General features: G+C 37.5%; 1 protein-coding gene across 2 annotated transcripts in view; it reads right to left on the reverse strand.

The window, feature by feature from the left end:
- flrt1a (fibronectin leucine rich transmembrane protein 1a) overlaps positions 1-25,475 on the reverse strand; it is a 104,541-nt gene that overhangs the window by 31,400 nt on the left and 47,666 nt on the right. For both annotated transcript variants that reach the window (XM_087254524.1, XM_087254523.1), the window contains one exon: positions 5,593-6,198. The gene's annotated coding sequence lies outside the window, so the exon portion shown is untranslated. The remainder of the gene's footprint in view (positions 1-5,592; positions 6,199-25,475) is intronic.

Below are 25,475 nucleotides of genomic sequence, written 5' to 3' on the forward strand. Positions count from 1 at the left end.
TATGTTTTTGTGCTTATACAGCTTCTAATGCAATCTAATACAACAATATCTTAAATTACAATATATACAGTTACTAATTACTGTCAAGATCACCATGATCTAACCACTATAGGTCGCTGGAGAACATTCATACAAACTACAATCCTGCCTCAAAATGAACTACAGTTTCTGTCATGCAACACACACACACACCTGCTCCAAGTCACCATTGATTACACTCCCCACAGCTGATGCTGCTCAATGACTGATTACACACACATATGTACGACTCCCTTTGAGACTCTCATTACTGAGTCTTGTTTACATATTGTGATTTTGCAATGCGTTTCCTTTGTCTTGTTTTGCTGTGTTTTGACCCTAACCTTGTTTGTTTGTTTATCCCTGTTTGCTGCCTGCTTCCTGTCTGTGTATCTGACTACGACTCTGGATTGACATATACATCTGTTCACCCCTGTGTTGACCACTGCTTACCTGACCTTTCTAATAAACCTGCATTTGAATTCGCACTTCCGTTGTCAGTGTCACTTCTCATGACAATTACATAGTTACAATTTTATTTAAATTACATTTCTGATGACTTTTTCTTAAAAGTAACTTGACTACTCAATAAGGTATTTAATTATTTAACTAAATCCACAACTCTTTTGGTCTTGAAATATCATTCATTTTGGTAAAAAAAAAATTATATATATATATATATATATATATATATATATATATATATATATATATATATCTGAGATAGTGGAATTGAGCAATTGCATGCAAATGTTTTATGTTTTACCAAAATGCAGTAAGTTATGTAACAAAATATGTTATATAACAATTTATACAACAGTTCTGTCTGGTTCTCGAATCTAATTGGCTGATAGCCGTGTATATATTTAAGTAATATCAGCACCAGTACAGCCTCTTTACCCTTTGTGTATTACTCCGCCCACATACAGCCAGCAAAAAGCAGACTCTACAGATCTGAAGTTTAAAAGATGCTTGCTCAGCTGTTTAACTGTCAGCTTATCATTTGAATCCAACACGGAAGAAAGTAGTTCCTCATACAAAAGAGTTTTTAAGACTCTTCATGTTTGATTTTGTTTTTATATACACAATTATGCCGTCAAACTGTTCTATAAACGCAATGTCACACTCGTAGCAGTGCGACATGGCTGTATATCGGCACTGGTTGGGGCACTAAGGCACTCGGCCTGCCGATATACAGCCATATCGCACTGCTACAAGTGTGATATTGCTCATATATAGTTTTAAAATTAAAAAAATTAAAATAATAATCATTAGCCCTCCTGTGACATTTGTATATTTTTTTGTAGAGGATATTTTTTGAGTATTTCCTATATATATATTATATATTATATATATTCCTATATATAGTATTTCCCATATATATATAGCTTCACTCTGATTTACAGCAGTATTTAAATATAAAAATTGTATGTATTTATATATTTTTACACACTTTTATATATAAATAAATAAATATATATATATATATATATATATATATATATATATATATATATATATATATATATATATATATATATATATACACTTTATATATACTTTATATATATATATAAATATATATACTTTACTATATATATATAGTAAAGATTGTTTTCCTACACACTCAACAAAAACTCATTTCTGACAACAAATTTCTTTTATCTTTGCCATGATGACAGCACATAATAGTTTACTAATTATATTGCAAGATGCTAGTATTCAGCTTAAAGTGATATTAAACGGCTTAATTAGATGATTAGGTTAATTAGGCAAGTCATTGGATAACAGTGGTTGTTTCTGTAGTGAATTGAAAAAAAAGGAGGCTTATAATATTAATCATTTTATACAGAATTTATTTTTACTAATCATGAGCATATGGTGTCTGCTATTACAATTAATTGCACCTAACATGCACATATATTTACCCACTGAATCTGTATCTTGCAATAAATAATATCCTATAAACCTATAATAGAAATGGTCTTGTTTACTGGAGCTCCAGCTGGTGTTTCCCTGAAACTCTGTTTGTTCTTGTGAAATAAAGATCTGTTCTCTTTTTGCTTCAAAGCTGATTTTTTACGTTCATGCTACGTACGATTTTGTTCAACCAATGCAACCCTCACCAGCACGGGGAGAACTTGCAAACTCCACACAGAAATGCCAACTGGCCCACCCTGGGAGTTGAACCAGTGACCTTCTTGCTGCGAGGCAACAGTGCTAACCACTGGGCTACCGTGCCACCCCAGAATAAAATTGTGAATTGTAATGCAACGTACCTATTAATACAGTACATTTCACTGATGTGTTCAGCTGAAATGAATCAAACTGGCAGTAAAAAGCCACAACTTCAAATGCTTCTCACTTTCAGGTACTATATAATGACAAATATTTTGTCTTTTGCATTACATAACCAGCTTTATAAGTACTCTACACACTGAAAAAATTATTCAAAGATGATTCCTTGGATTTAGTCAATTTTTTTACGTTAAGTGGTTGTAAACAATTTATTTGGGCTGAATTTAAACAAACAAATTAAGTTAAACATTATTAAACCTAATTTGTTTGTTTAAATTCAACACAAATTAATTGTTTGCAACAGTTCTGCATGCAACACTTTTCCCAGTGCACTTAAAAAACAAAACGGTGGGTTCCACATAATTCCTTCATGTTATCCCAACACAAATTGATTAAGTTAACATAGTTTACAAATTTAAGTCTATTGAACATAAAACAATTAAGTTGTCCTCAATAACTGTGTTGATTCAGCTGATTTTAAATAAGTCCTTTAAACAAGCAGCAAGAAATCATTTGAATGTACTTTATGACAACAGAGCTCAAAGATGCCAGATAAAAAGTTTGTTGCTTCAGAAATTTTCTTTTGTTTGCTTATGTTAACGCTCTGGTTTAGGGTATAGGATTTAGAGCAGGTAATGCATTATTCTGGAACGCGCTGCAGCATTAACCTTTTAGCCTCACTCTCTGGACTTGTCATTTCTGAACTGCGGAGATACAACAAGCGAAAAAATATTCCCATTCATCTGCTTTGGATGAAACTGAACGAACGCTTGTCCTGTGGGTCTCAGGGATTCTGGAGCCTGTCCCAGTAACTCAGGCATGGAATCACCCTGGACAGATGGCCAATCCATCACAGGGCTAACACACACACTCACACACACACACATGCACGTTAACACTCTCACCTTATAATTTCTACCCACTGCTTAATTTAACCTTCTTCCATTTTGCATGTCTTTGGATTTGTATAGGTAAACTCTAGACAGACATATGAAACATAGTCAAATATAAACATAAAGTTGAAGTCAGAATTATTAGCCCCCCCTGAATTATTAAACTCTTGTTTGTTTTATTTCCCAATTTTCCCAGTTATAGTGTGTCCACTGTCCTATTGGAGTTATAGAAACACAATAAGTCTCTTTTTTTTTACTTTCCTAACGTTAAAACAGGATCAAAATCCCATTTTGAGGCTGACCGCAACGTGACGTAGGACTGTGGTTTCCCCGCACACCGAATTGACTGACAGCTGCGTATTAACAGGCCTCTGTAGTAACGCGTATAATTAAATCAACAATGCTGCACAAAGCAACTGGGATTAAAAGATCTGTTCAGCGCTCTGTGATCATCAATCATCATCATATGTGATCAAGAATAAGTTTAAAACAATGCTTATTACTGTAGGCGCCAGTGGTGCAGTGGTTAGTGCGTCAACACATGCGCTCCGGTACTCGCGGCGACCCGGGTTCGATTGCACCTCGCGGTCCTATGCCAATCCTTCCCCTCTCTCTGCTCCCCATGCTTTCCTGTCAATTCTCTCTACTGTCCTATCAAAAATAAAGGTGAAAACCCCCAAAAAATATTTATAAAAAAACAATGCATATTACAGCGATTTTAGCGTCTTTACTTTATCACCACCGCCACATATCAGTACAATTATAAAAGTAGACGCTTCAATCACGGTTTGTGGACGTTAAATCAGGTTTATTATTATAACTACACTCTTACAGCAGTTCCCCGCACCCAATATCTCGTTTGTCACAGGGGGCATGCATGAAAAGTTCCTAAATGAAAGTGGAAGTACCAAACTGCAGTTAAAGTCCACAGATATAATAATTTGCCAAGTAACTTGATTACTGATGTCCATGTAAACAGTCACTGTCTTTCTCCCCTGTGCTTTGTTTGTTTTGCCACTGTGAAAACCAGCGCGTGCTCAAATGGAAACTCCCATTAAACAGAGCTGTACTCACCCCATTTCCTGCCTTTTTTTAAAACTTGAGTTGTGCAAACACCCTGCTGAGACCTTTCGTGGCCCTTTAAATGTCACTTTAAGCTGAATACTAGTATCTTAAAAAATATCTAGTCAAATATTCAACCCGGGCTCATTGTGGAAACGTAGTCTCGCGGACATTTCTGGAGACCGCAGAAAACCTCCCGGCAGGTATGTACGGCTGCAGTTTTTGTTTTCGCGAATCCACGAGAGGCCGCTGTTATGCGCTTTTTCGTGTCCCAGACGCCTCTCGCGAGCGCGGTTCGAGCCCGCGCTGTTCTTGCGTGAACCCGTCGGAGGCCGCTGTCCAACTGGCCGGATGATTGATGATTAACTGCCCGACCGGCCAATCGGCCGACCCGCCCTCCTCCTTCCCCGAACCCAACAAATCTTACCGATCGACCCGCCCGCCCGTTCGCTTCCCTAAACCCGAGTGACAGTTTACAAAAGCCACCCAAAAAAATAAAAGCCCAGATTTATTTTTTTCTACCGAGTTTTCGGATTTCACCACGTCCTCACCCTGTCACGAAACTCGTTCACTTAATTTTTGGGATTCTGTTTTTGTCTTACCTGATTGCTGGAGCTGCTCTTTCCCGGACTCGAAACCGATCGCCGTGGTCGACTCCTCTCTGCATCTCGAGCCTGCCGACGTACACGATGAGCGTACAACTCATGAGTGGAAAAACGAGTTGCAGCGGGGAAGCCCTCCACAAGGAGGTAAGCGGTCGGCCGGCAAACACGAAAGGGAACAGCGTCACACCGCCCCGCAGCGTTCGCTTAAAAAAAATAAACGTGGCCGTACGTACCTCCCGGGACGTATTCCGCTGTCTCCAGAAACGTCGGCGGGACTACGTTTTAAGAATGAGCTTGGATTGCAAACATTATGTAATGTTATTAGAAATCAGTCATTAAAACTATTATGTTTAGAAGTGTATCAAACAAAAACATTCTCTCCCTTAAACAGAAATTAGCAGAAAAAATAATAACTTTACTGATTCAGAAGGGCTAATAGTTCTGACTTCAACTGTATATGCTATGCTTTCACCTTTTCTAAAGCCGATCTGGAACAATAATAATTGTGAAAAGCCCTACACAAAAAACTTGCACTGAATACTGCCCAAGCCACCTTACAATTCCGCAGGCATAGAGGCAATCGGAAAACAAGACAATAAAGACTAACACAGCCTTTAAAGTTTGACTTGGACATCAGGCCTGTCAATACTAGGATCAGGATAAGCTAGCCGGAGCGAGTGGGAAAGACGGAGATAACACACACAGAGAGCTCTTACTTCTGACACCAAAGCTGAGTAGGTGCTGTTTCAGCTCGGAGGGAGATCTGGCAGGGAGCGCTAATGGACTCCACATTGACTCGCCGGATGCCTTTTCCTGCTGTTTGACTGTCTGCTGTTTGCCAGGCTGTGAAGGCGCTTCTTCTCATCGGGATGTTGTTTGAGAGTCAGTCAGATGCAACACTGTACATCCCCAAAAAAAAAAGCTTGTAATTCCAGGGAAATGGAGAATGTCCAGGATTTGTAGAGATGTTTAATCAGTAAACGCTCCTTCTTTTGGTCAATGAAGTGGTCATTAGAATGAAAAACATAAGATATCACATCCACATTCGGCATTCAATTCCAACTAACCACTTCGGTTGCAAGTACTTCAATTCCTCTTTCGAAAAAATATCTGACTTCTCTTCCTCGCCTCGAATGAAAAGCCTAAAACGAAGTTATTTGTAATTACGTGCCATTGTTCGCTCGGCTCTAGCTTTAGGAGAAAAGAAGCGTCCTCAGATGTCCTCGCTAATTGAAGTGGAGCTCCTTCTGGATTGCCGGACCAGTCAGGGGAAAAGCACATTCATCTTTTTTTTTCTCCGTTTAATCCAAAGGGAGGTTGTTCTGTAGACAAAGCAAAAGGGGATATTCAATAATCAGATACAAGCTAGTGTTGCTCTTTTTTTTTTGTGATGCCGGCTTCAAAGATACAGTACATTACAAAGACATTATAGCCCTGTTGATGTTTCAAATGAAAGGAAATGCGGATGTATACAGTGGATGAATTCAAAGAAACCAGCGGTGCATTTCTGAAAACCATCGTTAGCCAACTACAGTCGCAAAGTTACTTTTAAACCATAGATATATACACTAGATATCGCATAGGGACCCTGAGCATGCGTCAATAGCGCCGCCACATTGGTACAGTGCTCCCAGGACAAATGTCATTCAACCGCACTAATCAAGACAGTGTTATTACGTGAAGATGCGGGACTTTAGCGCTGTCTATGGGTGTAGAAACAAAGAAATGAAAGCACAAAGGCAGAACATTTCATAGGTAATATTAAGGTTTTTTTTCTGTTTTTGTATGTTCTGAACTTTTGTGCTAATCAGGTAACGTTATTGATGATAACAGTCACTTACTGCATTCACCATACAGCAAAGCAGCTCCAACTCGCACTAAACAGCGATGATGAGGCTTCATTTAAATGGCAGAAGATGCCAGGGCCGGAGTGGGACTCCTTTTCAGCCCTGGAGTTTCAAGCATTAGACCGGCCCACCTCAGTTCACGACTGACTATTATAAAATAAGGTCATTTCCAATTCATTTTCTAATGACACTGTCATGTCATGGATTGTTTTCCATCCATTAGATCGCATGTCTTAAAAAGAATTAGTCCAGGAGGTAATGCTGATCGACAACAGTATTCGCTTAAAGATGATAAAAGCAGGCAAAATAGATTAAAACTATCGTTTCAAAACTGTCCAAATGTGACTGTTTATACGCATCAGCTGCTGACCGGAAGTTCTTAGCATTCTCCTTGCTCATACACACAAAGCATAATGGGTAATTTTGCATTCTAAGAAAAAGGTCTATATGCAACATAATCCAATGTTTAATCTAAAAATCATAATAATATTCATCTATTCATTTATTTTTCTTTTAGTCTCTATTTCAGAGGTCGCCACAGAGGAATGAACCACCAACTATTCCCGCATTACACAGTGGATGCACTTGCAACTGCAACCCAGTACAGGGAAACACCCATACACACTCATTCTCACACACACACACACACACACACACACACACACACACACAGGCATACACTATGGACAATTTAGTTCACCTAATTCACCTATAGCACATGTGTTTGGACTGTGAGGGAAACCGGAGCACCCAAAGAAAACCCAAACCAACCATAATCAGAACTGTCAGTAATGATTAATCCTAACAAATATAATATTATAATGCTATATAATATTATATTTGTATATACTATAAATTAAACATAAATTTAAATAACAGATTTGTGAGGGGGTGTACTTATTTATGCTGTATATCTTCTACGTAATAATATAAATAAAATGATATCATCAGTAATATCATATAAATTATTATATATATTATAAATGCAAGTGTATATATAGGAGCTGACATATAAATGATTTATATTTACTTCAAATGTATGTAAAACTACACTTACTGTACATTAATCGCATATATGAATACATTCATTATATATGCATACATTCATAATGTGTATGAATATCTGATAGCAATTCCATTTTAATTTAGCATGGAGCGTATTCATATTTAGGAATTGGATTTTTTTCTAGTTAATTCTGAACGCCACACAAACCTGCTGTGTGATAAACACACACACGCGCTTCAATTCTCTATTCGTCGTTTAGTGAGAGATGAGAAAATGAAGAGAAATGATGAAGACTGAGAGGAGGGGAGGTGGGTTGTGAACTCTGTGAATACGTTGGAGGCTGGAATTACTGTCAGACGGGGGAATGTTTGAATTAATTGGGCCGAGAACTCGTATACTGACAAGAAGCAGCGTAAAAACCTGAGAGAAACCAGTTCACAGTGTGTGTGTGTGTGTGCGTGCGCATGTTTAAACTATCACAAATGTGAGTGCAGTAGAGCGGGAATAATCCTCCAGCTCCACATGTACAGTAGGTTGAGCTGCTCTCTAAGTGAAGCTAGAGTACTAACGAGAGGTAAAATGTGAAGAAAGACACGTATGTGGTGCTTTTAATGCTATTTTATCAATAAAGCTATCGCTTTTTCGCATTTAGCTATAGCACATCTGATTCACAATTTTATGAAACTTACCGTAGTCAACAATTGTTGACCACTGAATGAATCAATTCAATTCAATTCAATTCAATTCAATTCAATTCAGCTTTATTTGTATAGCGCTTTTACAATGTAGATTGTGTCAAAGCAGCTTCACATAAATGGTCATAGTAACTGGATCAGGGTAGTTCAGTTTTTAGTGTTTAAGTTCAGTTCAGTTTAGCTCAGTTCAGTGTAGTTTGAAGTCATTATTGAGAGTCCAAACACTGAAGAGCAAATCAAAACCTTATATATTCTAAAACTACTGAACAACACCCATTCGGAAAGTATTCATAGCGCTTCACTTTTTCCACATTTTTTCAGGTTACAGCCTTTTTCCAAAATGGAATAAATTAATTTATTACCCCATAATGACAATGTGAAAAAAAAGAGTTTTTAAAATTGCTGCAAATGTATTAAATATAAAAAACTGAAAAATCACATGTACATCAGTATTCACAGCCTGCGCTCAATACTTTTTTGATGCACCTTTGGCAGCAATTACAGCCTCGAGTCTTTTTGAATATGATGCCACAAGCTTGGCACACCAGTCTTTGAGAATTTTTCCTCTTTGCAGTATTTCTCAAGCTCTATTAGTTTGGATTGGAAGTAACAGAGTACAGCCATTTTCAGATCTCTCCAGAGATGTTTAATAGGATTTAGGTCTGGGCTCTGGCTGGGCCACTCAAGGACATTCACCAAGTTGTTGTGAAGCCACTCTATTGATATTTTCAATAGACCTCAGGCCTGTATAGTAAAGTGGCCAGACGGAAGCCACTCCCCGCCTGGAATTTGCCAAAAGGCATCTGAAGGACTCTCAGACCATCAGAAACTAAACTCTCTGGTCTGTTGAGACTGAAATTGAACTCTTTGGGGTGAATGCCAGGCATTATGTTTGGAGAAAACCAGGCACCGCTCCTCACCAGACTAATACCATCCCTACAGTGAGGCATGGTGGTGGCAGTATCATGCTGTGGGGATGTTTTTCAGCAGCAGGAACTGGAAGACTAGTCAGGATAGAGGGAAAGATGAATGTACAAAGACATCCTGAATGAAAACCTGCTTCAGAGTGCTCTTGACCTCAAACTGGGGCGACGGTTCATCTTCCAGCAGGACAATGACCCAAAGCACACTGCCAAAATATCAACAGAGTGGCTTCACAACAACTCTGTGAATGTCCTTGAGTGGTCCAGCCAGAGCCCAGACCTAAATCCTATTGAACATCTCTGGAGAGATCTGAAAATGGCTGTACACTGTCGCTTGCCATCCAATCTGATAGAGCCTGAGAGATACTGCAAAGAGGAATGGGCAAAAATTCCCAGACAGGTGTGCCAAGCTTATGGCATCATATTTAGAAAGACTTGAGGCTGTAATTGCTGCCAAAGGTGCATCAACAAAGTATTGAGCAAAGGCTGTGAATATTGGTGTACTTATGTGTATTTTCAGCTTTTTTATTTTTAATAAATTTACAACAATTTAAAAAAATATATTTTTTCACATTTTCATTATGGGGTATTGTGTGTAGAATTATGAGGAAATAAATAAATTTAATCCATTTTGGAATAAGGCTGTAACATAAAAAATATGGGAAAAAGTGAAGCGCTATAAATACTTTCCGGATACGCTGTAATTATTCAGATTCTTGCAATTAGCAGAAATTGTTTCCAGAGAGTTTAATTAAGTATTATATAAAGGAAAAGTGTGTGTATTTATATTTCTCTTGTAAAGTAAAACACAATCAATTCGATTTCCACAATGAAATGCTAATTATTATTTTGCATCCGAATAATTTCAGAAAAATCCCATGATTCACCTGCCAAGAAACACATGTATGCAATGCACACACACACGCACCAGCGTCGTGCTGCAGCTACAGGCATGCAGTTAGATATTAATTAGCCGTGGGAGTAACGGAAAGTGCAGTAACCTGAAATGATTGGACGCCACACACATAAACACACAGAGGCTGACGTGACCAGACTCTTAATGCAGCGAGGCATAATAGTCATTCAGAGAGAGGTAGAGCGAGATCTGAGGAAAACACACAAACACAGCAGAGAAGAGCGAGATGAGACACACACACTTCTGTTGAAATAGCTCTGTTTAAAGACCTCCACACTGCCACGTGCCAAACCCAGACAGGAAGGAGGTGGCGTGGATTCGCGGTTCTCCTCCATTTATTCCTTTTGTTAACAACGGTGTCGTTTTAGTCTTTTACGCTTATTTGCCTACTTCTCTGTTCTTTGGAGATGCTGGAGGAGATGGGTTTCAGTGTGACTCATTCAGGGAATAGAGAAGAAGCAAAAAAGCCCAAAGACAATATGAGAGGAAAGTTTCAAGAGGCAAAGTGTAAAAGAAAATCATTCTCACTCACGATTGTTCATTATTCCTTCAGTCATTCATTCATTTTTCTTCGGCTTAGTCCCTTTATTCATCCACAGTGGAATGAACCGCCAACTATTCCAGTATATGTTTTACACAGTGGATGCCCTTCCAGCTGCAACCCAGAACTGGGAAACACCCATACACTCTCATTCACACACATACACTACGGCCAATTTAGTTTATTCAATTCACCCATACATGTGTTTGGACTGTGAGGGAAACCAGAGCACCCTGAGAAAACCCGCACCAACACGGAGAGAACATGCAAAACTCCACATAGGAATGCCAACTGACCCAGCTTGGACTCGAACCAGTGAGCTTTTTGCTGTGAGGCAACAGTGCAAACCACTGAGCCACTATGCCACCTATTATTTTTGAATGGAAAAAGGAAACTGGCATGAAGTGGAGAAAATCTACAAATGGCGTGTCAGTAAAAGGTGAAGTGTATGATTTTATTTGACGTGTGTAATTCATTCTTTTTTTTTAAATGTAGATGCAGCTAGACTTAAGCTATTCATAATCTGATTGCCATGAAACAACACTGTAGGACTTGAAATTGAGGCTTGCAGACCAGAACTGCAGAACTGAGGAGAAACATCAAGAAAATGAAAGAAAAATACATTTTCAACAGGTCTTTCTGGTGTCTGAATGTGATTGGCTGAGAGCCTTTTCCAGTCATTCTAGATGTATAGTGATAACAGCAGTCCTCCGTAATGATATAGCGTTTATCACTCCTCTTGCAGTATTTCTCCTTCAGTAGGGCTGCACGATATTGAGAAAAACCGGCATTGCAATATTTAGTTTACTGTGATATATAGCGGGGAAAATAAGTATTGAACAGGTCTTTTTTTTTTTCAGTGAATAATATTTCTAAAGGAGCTGTTGACATGGGATTGAGGGTAAAAACCCAAATAATACAAGCAAAAATAAAACAAAACCAAAAAAAATCAGAAAAATTAGTTATATGTATTAGAAAGGCACAAGAAAAAATTGCTAAACTACTAAAATGTCTTTAATACTTTATATAAAAGGCTTTTTTTTAATAATGGCAGCTTAAAGATGCCTTTCATATGAAGAATGAAGTCGCATGCATTGCTCAGATGTGAGTTTCTCACAGACTTTAACAGAGTGTCAAAACTTTGATGGTTCTGTGGGTCTCGTCTATCAAATCTGAGCTTTATTTTAGATTCTCTATTGGATTCAAGTCAGGTCATTGGCTGGGCCATTCTACAGCTTGATTTTCTTTCTCTGAAAGCATTTGAGCGTTTCCTTGGCTGTGTTTTGCATCATTAGCTGCGTCGCAAATGGCACACTATACACTATGCACTTACACCCTCAACAGGATAGTGGTATATGCATGTAGTGTCATCCCAAATGGAGCACTAATGTTTTTTTACTAAGCGGAAATTCAAACAATTTACCTGATGACGTTTGACGGTTGCCAAATCAGTGAAATAAACGACCGAATTATCAAACAATACCTGCCGTGAGTATAACCGCATTCACCATCGGGAGGCGCTATAATCACTCTCGTAGGAGAATTTTGCTTTCACAATCCACAATAAATAAAGTCATCCAACATCCCGATAGCTACGTCCCTTCCACTACGTTGGCAAACCTGCGTGATGTGTCCATCATTCCACACTTCATTTTACCGGCTGAATGAGTGCATCATCCGGGTAATTAAAGTGCGCTTATTATTTTAAGAGTTTTCAGTGTGAACACACTACTTACACTATTCATACTACAAAATAGCGTAGAATAGTGCATAAGTATGCAATTTGGGACGCAGCTATTGTCTTGCTAAAATGTCCACCCTGGTTTTATCTTCGTCCTCCTGCTAATGTAGATGTTGGACTGAAGCAGCTGATATTCATTTACACTAAGGAAGTGCAGATGGTTGCTGAAGAACTACGGAGAGATTTCAGCTGCTGTCTGGGCTTTCACTGCCTTTCTACACCTCCCTTTCTTCATGTGTTCAATACGTCATTTTATTTTATTACACATAACTTAAATTGTAAACTAATTAGTTTTGTTTTCATTCCATGTATGGATTTCTTTGGTTGCAATCAACATTCGGGGAACATTTCAAGTCAACAGCACCTTCAGAAATATGATTTCTTAAAAAAACGGTGATATGTTTAATATGTATTTTCCCTGCTTTATATTGCCATATGAATACACTGTCACTGGAATAGCTCTATTTGAAAGTAATAGATATTTTTTTAGATTGATTGGGGTGCTTTAATGGAGGGAAGGGAGGGGGGGTGCATCTGCATAATAATATAATAAACTAATTACAAGCGGGGTGCAAATTACAGGGTGGTTGAACCCTTTAATTAATGCCAGATCACCCCTGAAGGACGTCAATATCGCAACGTATGTATCGGCAATAATCACAAAGCAGGATAAGACTATTTATTAAAGCTTAAAAGATAAAGATAATATGAAATATTAATTAAAAATATACACAGTTGAAGTCAGAATTATTATTGTTTATATATATATATATATTTATATATATATTTATATATATATATTTATATATATATATATATATATATTTATATATATAAACAATAATAATTCTGACTTCAACTGTGTATATTTTTAATTAATATTTCATATTTTCTTTATCTTTTAAGCTTTAATAAATAGTCTTATCCTGCTTTGTGATTATTGCCGATACATACGTTGCGATATATATATATATATATATATATATATATATATATATATATATTTTTTTTTTTTTTTTTTTTTATATATTTACCAAATTATGTTTATCGGAGCAAGTACATTTTCACAGTATGTCTGGTAATATTTTTTCTTCTGAAGAAAGTCTTATTTGATTTATTTCGGCTAGAATAAAAGCAGGTTTTATTCAGGACTCAAAACAGTGACCTTATTGCTGTGAGGCAATAGAGCTAACCACTGAGCCACCGTCCCGCCTCAGATGGGTTTTTATTTTCATAAAAACAATACAGAAGAATTGCTCCTATGGTGGTAGGTTGTTCTAGATGCTGAGCTATGCAGTTAATAAAGTCTTCTGAGTGGTTTGTCGCATATTGCTATATGGTTACAGGATGTTCAGAGTGGTTATTAGGTGGTCATTTGCTGCCTTACATCAGAAGATGCAACCTCTAAGTGTCTCCTTGTTGCCAATGCATTTCCCCCCCTGATTTATCATCCTCTGCTAAGGTAACAGCACACATCTCCTGAATAAAAACCATGACTGTAGATGTAATTCATGTCTGTAATACAAACATGCCAGACTTTATTACCAACGGCATAAATTTAAATGCATAACCATAGATGACCCTTTGCGAAAACCACTAAACCTAAAGTGGTGCATCAATACTGTGTTTTACACACACGCACACACACATACAGCTATCTTTATGGAGTCTTCCCACATACTTTATGATTTTTATGCTGTACAAACTATATGTTCTACTCAATTCACACTTAATTCAGTGTGATTTGTGATATGTTTCCTCATGGGGACCAAAAAAACTAACAAAAAAACTACTGGTATTACTATATTTGCGGGGACATTTGGTCCCCACAATATTAGGAATACGTAATACACACACAGTCAGTTTCATCATGCTTCAATGCCATTTCCAGCATTTCTCTCAGAACGCACCAACACACACACTGTAAAAAAACACTCAGGTTAATCAAACCCCCCTTACACCCTCCGTCAAAAAAAAAGACCCCCACACACACACTCTCACCCCACTGCACACACTGCCAGCTATCACTTCCCCGTGGAAATGATGAGGCGGCTGGAAATAAACAGGCAATTTAAGTGCTGGACACTTCAGTGATCCATCTTAACACACACACACACACACACACACACACACATACACATACACAATTTAAAGTGTGAGATCTGCACCCCCACACACATTTGCTGCTGAAGGTACAGTCTGTCAAGGTGGGAAGATAGCAAGGTCAGAGCAGCAGTGGGAAAGAGACGAAAGAGTGAACATGATAAAGACAGCTGCTGTTACACTCCAGTTGCTCCAAATTACCGAAAACACAATCAGGTTCAGTTCGGGAGGCTGACATTAACACAAGAAAACTCAACTACAGTTTTTTTCCGATAAATCTTATGGCTAACGAAGACCCCCCGGCCCCTGTATAGACTCAATAATATCTTTAAAATCTAAAATGAATGACAATTTTATTAATCAAAAGTATTTCTTTATTGATTGTTTGCATGTCTTGCAGTAATAATCTGCATCATAAAATTGTGTAAATGTAAATGAACTGGCACCCCAGTATTAAGAGGATAATCATAATACGTTTAAAACATTCATTCATTCATTCATTTTCCTCCGGCTTAGTCTCTATTTCAGAGGTCACCACAGGGGAATGAATCGCTAACTATTCCAGCATATGTTTTACACAGTGAATGCCCTTCCAGCCGCAACCCAGTACTGGGAAACACCCATACACACGCATTCACACACTATGACCAATTTAGTAAATTCATCTATCTCGAAAGGTTGCACCCGAAATCGAATACTTCCATACTATATAGTATGCTAAGCAGTATGCGAGTCAAGTAGTATGTTTGAATTTATAGAATTTAAATGGTTAAGAGAGGTATCCGGATAACTTGCTACTTCTGGTGAGATTCTGAAGTGCGCATCCAATGCACGCTACACTCTACTATGATGCCCCACAAGAAAAAGTTCCAAGAAAAATCATGGATGAGAGTGAAGCGATGCAACTGACGCGGGTGTCACATGATCATAACAAAATGGCAGATGTAGTAGCATACCTGGAAACATTTGTCCCTGAAAATCAGGGAGACGGGGAGGGGGGCAATTCATAGACCATACCAAATTGCTGAGGACTGGGGGGGATGGTTGAAATTAGGGGAGTTTTCCGGGAGAAATAACAAAATGGGAGGGTGGCGGGAGATGGGTCTGAAATAAAGGAAACTCCCGAGAAAAATGAGAGTGTTGGCAGGTATAGTAGTACGTCCAAGATCCATTCATACTACTGACATTTATACTGAATAGCAGTGGTACCCAACCACCGGGCCGAACAATTGGTACCGGGCCACATAAGAAATCATACATTTTTTTCTGTAGAAAATATTCCCCCCGCGACTTGGTTTCTTCCACTCACCCCCGTCATCTCACGTGAAATGGACTATGCCAAAATCCACCACAGAGCAGGAAGAACGATTGCTAGAATATAACTTAGCTCAGTGGTGGTTGTTGATAGTTATTACATACGTCACCAACACATCACCACTTAACAAGCGGATAAGACTGCATATAACCCCTTTCAATCTGCACTCTCAGAAATAAAGGTACAGGAGCCGTCACTGGGGCAATACCTTTTCAAAGGATACATATTTGTACCCAAAGAATCCATTAGTGCATATTAATGCCCAGATGTACCTAAAAAGTACCTTTGAGGTACCAATATGGACCCTTCAGGTACAAATATGTACCTTTTGAAAAGGTACTGCCCCATTGACAGCTGCTGTACCTTTATTTCTGAGAGTGTGTGACTGGTACTTAAAACCCGTAGATACTCTCAGAATGACATGTCTCCTTCTCTCCCTGATAGGCCTGTCACAATAATTAATATCAACTCACCATACAATACTTGGAGATACTAGTTATACTTGGAGCAATATATAACTAAAACAGGTGGGTAGATATAGCTCAAATGAATTGCATCTCATGTTTATGCCACTATAGAGGCATGCACCAGAGTCAGCGGTAGATTCCAAAAGCAGTAGCCGAGGTAAGGCTGTTCCCAGGGGGTTCATGAGCACTGAATACTCCTGAATCCCCAGGACTCTTCATTTTAAGTGAATTTAAGATCATTATTATAGTTTACTATTAACTATTTATTTAACAGAGTTTAGATAATTTTGTATTGAATAAATTGGTGGTTCATTCCACTGTGGTGACCTCTGAACTATAGACTAAGCCGAAAGAAAACGAATAAATGAGTGAATAAATCAAAGTAGTGCTGTACACAATCAAGTTTGAGGCTAGTGTCTATGAATATTAACCTGCGAACATTATTTATCTTGTCTCCCAGTAAATTTACAAATATTTACAAATTCACAACGTTGGAGCCATTTTACAATGACATTTACGTTCTACATCACCATTGTCAAAGTATATAATGAGACTTTTACCCATACATATCAACATTTGGATGTGAAAATAAGGGATATGCCCACCACAATAAGGGATTCCCCCAACCCCCTTTAAAAAATCCCCAAATTACTAAATATGTTCTTCTGGAGCTGTTTCATTGTAAATACAGTTAAATGTTAAATGGTCAGTAATATGTTTTATTATTATTATTTACAAAAGAAAAAATAAATAGTATACATTAGCAAACAGTTCAGCTTATTACAATGAATAGCTATTGTAATGAAATAGCATCAAGCTATCAAATCTCATTAGCCGTTTCTTCACTGTATAACTTACACATTCTGATTAAAGAGCAACGAATGAATCTCTTATTTATGTAGATTTTTTTTGTTTGATTACATTAAATAAGAGGTGTCACTTCAAAATGCACACATCTAACATAATGAAAGCATCCGACTGCTTTCCTAAATTTTTATGCTCATTTAGAACGAAATTAGTTGTATAAAAAAAAAAAAAAAAACCAAGATCGGCATCTTTGGATATTATTATTATTAATTATGTGTATTAGTCGGTTTAACACGCACCCAAAACCCAGACTCCGCTTCAAATGACGTGTAACGTACAGAATTAGTTTGGGAAACAGCGTCTATTGATCACTATGGAGCATGGCAGCTGACTCACATTTAAGAGCAAGGGGCGTCCCCTGGTGGTCCGGCGGTATGGGTTGCGTATAGGGACGATCAGCTCTTTAATGTTTTTGTGCCACTCTTCAGAGAAAGACTGAAAATACAGGAGAAATATGGGAAAATACCTTTACGGGATGATAGCGGAATAGAACTGTAAAATACAGGAGAATCCCGGGAAAAACTGGAAGGTTGACAGGTATGCCTTAACCTTATAGGACATTTAATATTATATATAATAGGACATTTACCTTTTAAACATCAAATTATAGAAACTAAATAACCTTAATGATGATATGTATTTTAAAGTGTTTATGGCTATCTGCATTATTAGGCTGCTATATAATTATTCTATAATCAGTGGCATAAAATGATCTCAAAATAACAATAGTATTGCTTATCGCAACAATTTCTGTGACAATATATCGCACAACAATCCTTATCATAACAGGCCTCCTCCCCGATGGATGTGTGTGCTACTGTAATGACACATCCAGAGGAGCAGACCTAATCAAGCCTTGCTTCACTTTGTGCCATGCCAATGCTACGGTAGTTGCTGTGTGCAGATTGTTAAAGACAGGCAGCTAGCATTAGCCTGCCGCTCAGCCTCACAGCGTGAATATTAAATGACTGCAGGTGTGGCTGCTTTTGGAGTAGAGAGGAAGCTGGGCTTAATAATAAACTGATTAATTTAATAGCGGCGCTTGCTAGGAAGCGCCGTTATTACTGTCATATTTACACTTAGGGAACAAACCCCTTAGTGCAAGTGTTACATTTTGGTTTGCCGCTCATCCTGATTTCTGTTTCTTGTTAAGAAGACGTGTGGTTTTTATGAGCAATATTACACTCAAACCTGTAAGCCCGACTAGGCTTATCAGCAGCCTGATGCAAAGCGGAGACACAAATGATTATTACAAATTTTACACAGCTTAAATACCTGATTCTGATTGGTCAGTCACACAATTTCAAAGATATGTTATTCCCAAATTATAACTGAACAAACTAGAGACATAGGCTCATCCACACATTCATTTCCATATTTACAGTCAGGGCTTGACATTAACTTTTTTATGATCACCAGCCACTGTGGCTTGTAGATTTCCAACATTACTAGCCACTTGCCATTTTCACTAGCCACAATTTTGTTGCTTGGAAAATATATTTTGTATGAAAAAATGTGCCTTTGACATGCTTAAATGACTTGATTTAGATGTTGTATTGTCCACATGCCTCCTCATTTATTTCACGACTTTTTTAGGGCTCATAATTAAGGATTTACCAAATTTATCTCTGACCACACCAAAAAGAAAAAATTCTTTCATAGCCACAAATTTTAAATGTGTCAAAACAATGAAATATATAGCTGTATACATGCACTTTTTATTCGACAAAACTTTTTTTTTTTTTTTTTAAATTGACATTTAAAAAGATCTTCATTCATTCATTTATTCATTTCTTGTCAGCTTAGTCCCTTTATTAAATCCGGGGTTGCCACAGCGGAATGAACTGCCAACTTATCCAGCAAGTTTTTACGCAGCGAATGCCCTTCAACCCATCCCCGCAACCCATCTCTGGGAAATTTAAAAAGATCTATTGTCACGTATTTAAAATATGCACAGTAATCTGTCCTGGCCCAGGTCCCAGATCAGCGGTTACTACACATAAATGGGGAGTTAATCTCATATTAAAGCAATAATATTGTAAAATTATGATAATTATTCTATATTAACAAAATAACTGCAGGTAAAATAAAGCAGGTAAAAACATACCACGAGTAATAATGAAAGGATGATCACGTAATTAAAACGAAAGCAGTGACTGCTGCTGCTTACAAAAGGTTTGCTGCTTACACGAGCATCGCTTTTTGTCCAGTCTATTTCAAAGAGAACCGATCGCACCAGTTTCGCGCAAGTAAAGGGGAACATTTATTGTGCGTGCGAGTAATCATTCTCTCATGATCATTTTGATCCAGATCTGGGTTGCCAATACCAGGGAATTAGGTTGCTTTTTATTCAGCATATTTCTTATTTTATATAAACTTGTGTAAGATGTTCATAACCTGCATTTTTAAATGTAGTTTTCATGCCCTAATATATATATATATATATTAGGGCATGAAAACTACATTTAAAAATGCAGGTTATGAACATCTTACACAAGTTATATATATATTAATATATATTTATTTATATATACATATATACATACATATACACACATATATATATATATATATATATATATATATATATATATATATATATATATATATATATATATATATATATATATATATATATATATATATATATATATATATATATATATACACTAAATTAAGGTATAATTTCTACTCCAGGATGATCTTGGAAATATTCACCTAAGAAGAAAGTCAAATTTTGTGAACCCACAAGCAGGATTAAATAAATAAATAAAAATACAAAATCAAAACCAAAAGACCAAAGACTACGCTTGACTTAACTTTGATTTAAAAATAGCTTGACAGAACGCTGATGCAAGAGAATGATGTACTGTTAAACACAAATAAGACATCATAAACACGAAACAAGAACAAAACATAACCAAAACATGATCCTGAACAGTGTTCCCTCATTGATGTTCAAAGAATATAAAAGACTAACATTTTTTCACGAACACTTGACTGAATCCTGTAACTCTCTCTAGACAAGAAAGGTGATTTAAGTGACTTTGAGCGTGGCATAGTTTTTAGTGCCAGACGGGCTGATTATTTCTGAGTGTTGCAGAAACTGCTGATCTACTGGAATTTCCACGCACGCACAACCATTTCTAGGGTTTACAGAGAATGGTCAGAGAAAGAGAAAATATCCAGTGAGCGGCAGTTCTGTGAACCCAAAGACCTTGTTAACGCCAGAGGTCAGAGGAGAATGGCCAGACATTATAGAAAGAAAAAAAACAGTAACTCAAATAACCACTTGTTACAATCGAGGTCTGCAGAAGAGCATCTCTGAACACACAACATGACCAACCTTGAGGCGGATGGGCTACAACAGCAGAAGACCACACCGTGTGGCACTCCTGTTAGCTAAGAACAGGAAAATGAGGCTACAATTCACACAGGCTCACCAAAATTGGACAAAAGAAGATTGAAGAAACATTGCCAAGTCTGTTGAGTCTCGATTTCTGCTGCAACATTCGGATGGTAGGGTCAGAATTAGGCGTTGTTACGGCTGTTGCCTTTTTCTCTTTAGTGCCTGTCTCTGTGCTTGCGTGTGTGTCATGACGTCACTCACTGTTTGTTTTCTATAGAGTCTGCCTTTGCGCACCTGCGGCGAGTTGCGCTTATTGACACTGGCTATAAATGCGGACCATCATTGAGCGGAGACAAAGAGAGGAGACTTCACAGCCAGCCATCAAGCTTCTTTCGTTTCTTTAATTTACTTTTTTGTTTCTTGAAGTTTTACTTTGTTCTAATTTATCAATTGTTGGGTTGTTTAGTCTTTGGTTAGTGTTGTATGTTGTTGGAGAACGTGAGTTATTGATTCTTTATTCATTCTTATTTAGTTGTGACACATGATCTGTTGGATTGTTTTGGTTGTAATAAATTTAATAATTTAGACAACTTAGTTCATGTGTACTCTTTATGTTGCGTTCCCTTCATGACTTAATTATTGATTTGATTTTATTAAAAAAGGGATCGTAACAGCGTCAACAACATGAAAGCATGGATCCATCCGGCCTTTAATCAATGGTTAAGGCTGCTGGTGGTGTAATGGTGTGGGGGAATTTTTTTGCCACACTTTGGGCCCATTAGTACCAATTGAGCATCGTGTCAACACCACAGCCTACCTGAGTATTGTTGCTGACCATGTCCATCCTGCTATGACCACAGTGTCTCCATCTTCTAATGGCTACTTCCAGCAGGTTAACGCTCCATGTCATAAAACGCGGGAATCATCTCAGACGTGTTTCTTGAACATGACAATGAGTTCACTGTACTCAAATGGCCTCCACAGTCACCAGATATGAACCTAATAGAGCACCTTTGGGATGTGGTGGAACGGGAGATTCACATCATGGATGTGCAGCCGACAAATCTGCAGCAATTGCATGATGCAATCATGTCAATATGGAGGAACATCGCTGAGGAGTATTTCCAGTTGAAGCTTTGCCAAGAAGGATTAAGGCAGTTCTGACAGCATAAGGGGGTCCAACCCGGTACTAGTAAGGTGTACCTAATAAAGTGGCCAATGAGTGTATATTAAAACAAGTTAAACTACAACAAACTGATCGTATTTCAAACATTGCAACTTACTGAAACAAAAGGCCTGTCAAGTATACAGAAGAATAAAGAGATCCCAAATCTCTCATTTGGTGTAAAAATATATAAATAAATAATAATAAAGTAAGCCATTAGTGTATAAGTGTTGTTGATGTTTCTTTATTAACTGCTACTAAGTTTTTTCTCAAATAGCAGACTTCTTTAAAAAATGCCTATTTGTCAACAACCCATACGTGTTTGTAGATTACACCGTAGATATACTGATATACTGTTTGTATATGAACACCGCGTTCATATAAAGTAGTGGATCTTGTTCATAAAGATGTGAATATTCAAATCTGAACTGATATGTGCATTAGTTTGGAGCTCGCGATGCTTGTTTAATTATCTCCATACTGATGAGAGGTTTCAGCGTACAGTGCATCAGTATACATCTATATGCAGGTTATGCTAATCTCGCAGCTTCACACAGCCTTAAAGCCAGGCTGTTTCTGCCCATCTGGGGTGCATTTCTCAAAAGCATCGTCAGCCAACTGGCTGTCCTCACCAACACACTTCAGTTCACTGAGTTTCCAGTGCACATTTACTAAAAAGCCTCACACACCTTTGTGGTTGGAACTACATTTCTCATCCTGTTCTTAAAAGTATTAGACTTAAAGGGGTAGTTCACCCAAAATTGAAAATTTTGCCATCATTTATTTGTTTTAAACCTGTTCGAGTATTGTTTTTCTGTTAAACCCAAAAGAAGATATTTTGAAGAATGCTAAAAACCTGTAACCATTGAGTTCCATACATGATTGTTTTGTACTTGATATGTTTGACTGAAATAAATGATTTATTCAAATAAATTGGTCTTGAAATACCTTCTTTTTTATATAATTTCTTGTTTATTCATGATAGTTTTTGTTAAAACCTATTTGTGTTCAGGTAATAGAATGAATTAAGTCCTATTAACTCAAATGGTTTGAGGAAACCAATTTCGGAAAACAATAAGTTGACTAACTTTATTCATTTTAGTTCAGTCAACTTAAACCATTTGCCGCAAATGGTTTCCTCAAACCGCGACGCGGCACACCCTCGGTCCCGCCCTTCAGTAGGCGCACGACAACACAGCAGAACGTGCACCACTCTTCAGTACCCCCCCCCCCCCCACCACCCCCCCGGCTCTTCAAGAAATTTATCCTGCATATGCCCTTTGGACGGTCTCTGCACGGGCCTGGTAGCTATACAATAGTTTGGACTCAATTCAAATTAACTGATTTGATAACAGAACTTCTTTTGTTTAAGTTACTACAGTAATAGTCTAAATGTTCGATGATATGAACTCAAATACTGTAGTATAAGTGTATATGATTCAATATATAAGTTTACAGTACTTAAACAATTTGGTTTCAAAACTCAAACGGTTTGCCGCAATCGGTTTCCTCAAGGGGTTTGAGTAAAAGCATCGGGTTTAACAGTGTTTCAGGTTTTCAGCATTTTTCAAAATATCTCCTTTTGTGTTCAACAAAATAAAGGAACCCATAAAGGTTTGGAAGCACTTGAGGGTGAGAAAGCAGTGATTAAATTTTCACTTTTCAGGGAAATTTCCCTTTAATCCTCATTTTTGAGTGTGATTATGTCGCAAGTTAAGCTGATTCTAATAACCGGATTCAATCAAATATGAACATATGTGACCCTGGATGACAAAACCAATATGTTTCATGGTACATTTTTGACAATGACCAAAAAAAAAAAGAGAGACATTGTATGGGTCAATATGTACGATTTTTCTTTATGAACAAGTATAGCTCAAGACATTTTGTACATTTTCTATTTGAAACATATCAAAACATAATTTTGGATTAGTAATATGCAGGGCTTGACAGGGCTGGGGCAGTTGGCATTTGAACGCCATTTTTTCAAATAATAAGAAGTATAAGGTCATATATGCATATTAGAAACACTATAATATGAATATTATAACATGATTGTTTGTATATTTTTTAATTAAGAACTATATAGTTTAGATCTTTTGACAATTATTTTACTTTTTGTGCGTATCAAAAAATAGTAAAAAGTGACAACTTTAAGATCACAAGCATAACGACCAAATGTATGCCTTCAATGCAGTAAACATTTATTCAGATTAAATAAAAAATCTTGGTAAAAGATAAGATATCCCATGTTTGGATGCTTGAATATACACCTGGATCTTTTTTTTATTGAGTTATCACCTCCTCTCTACCAATCGGATCATGCCAGCAAGTCTTTCACACTTCTTTCTCGTCTCATTTTCCAGTCCAATAGTGATGGCAACTGTAAGAAAGACACTTGTTTTTCATTCACCACACAAAAACAGAAACACAAAGCAAAAACAAAAGCGTTCTGTAATCATTAGGTTACTATTTACTATAAAAAAGCAAATGTGTGGCTTTAATTTTTGTTTTGAAAATTGAACAATCAGTGTTAGAAATAGAAGACAAAATGATTAGCCGTCCTGTAAAATTAGCATTTTTAATAATATGGTACTACAATATGTTAATACACTGTTGATGATTTTTGTAAATTACACAGTAGTTTTCTGTAATGTGACCTGTATTTAACTGTAGAGCTATGCAGTATGCTACAGTATTTTGTTGCATTGTGAAAATTGCACAAAATTTTACAGTAATGACATAAAATAATGACCATACATATACTGTACAGCAAGTAAACATACCTGCCAACATTTGTCTCTGAAAATCCAGGAGAACAGGGGGTGGGCAGGGCTGGCCATTGTGAGTTTGTTTGAATAAAGGCTCCTACACACCGGGACGTTTTTATTTTGCGTTTATCGGCAGCGTTTTACGAGTTCAGTGTTCAAACCCAAGCGCTTTTCACTGGCGTCAAGCAGACGAGTATGCTAAATCACTATTTTGACGTTAGATGGTGCTGCACAACTATAAGCTTCTATCATCCGCTTATAACACAGAAGAAGAGGAGGAGTTTGTTTATAAAGTTACTGGTGATTCGAACAAGCATGGATGGTTCAAGCAGCAGCTCCAGCTCTAGCGATGAAGAAATGATTATTGTTCACAGATCAATAAGCAGCTTCACGTTTATATCACCTCTGGGCATCTTCTTCAATGTGCGCTCGCATTGACAGTTTTGCGCTTGAGCGCCTCCAAGTGCCGTTTACTGTAACTTCAGCAGCTTCATGCACGTGAACAAAAGTGCCGATCTGATTGGTGGAGAAGGTTTTGACGCCGTGCGTCAAAACAAAAAAAACAGCATGAGGCGTTTATTTTTAAATGACGCTTTTGCGCCTTTCGTTTTGCGCGTTGGTGTGCACAATCACATTGGCGCCCTTTATTTAGTCACGAGGCGTTAAACGTCGACGGAAAACGCGAGCAAAAATCGTATAGTGTGCACGGGCCTTTACACAGTTACTAACCTGATTCTCAACTGTGTTAAGGCCCGTGCACACCGAGACGTTTTTTGCTCGCGTTTTCCGTCATCGTTTAACGCCTCATGACTGAATAAAGGGTGTCAATGTGACTGTGCACATTAACGCGCAAAACGAAAGGCACAAAAGCATAATTTTTTAAAAAACACCTC

The sequence above is a fragment of the Danio rerio genome, chromosome 5 (assembly GCF_052040795.2).
Source record: "Danio rerio strain M-AB ecotype USA chromosome 5, GRCz13ab, whole genome shotgun sequence".
NCBI classification, from domain to species: Eukaryota; Metazoa; Chordata; class Actinopteri; order Cypriniformes; family Danionidae; genus Danio; species Danio rerio.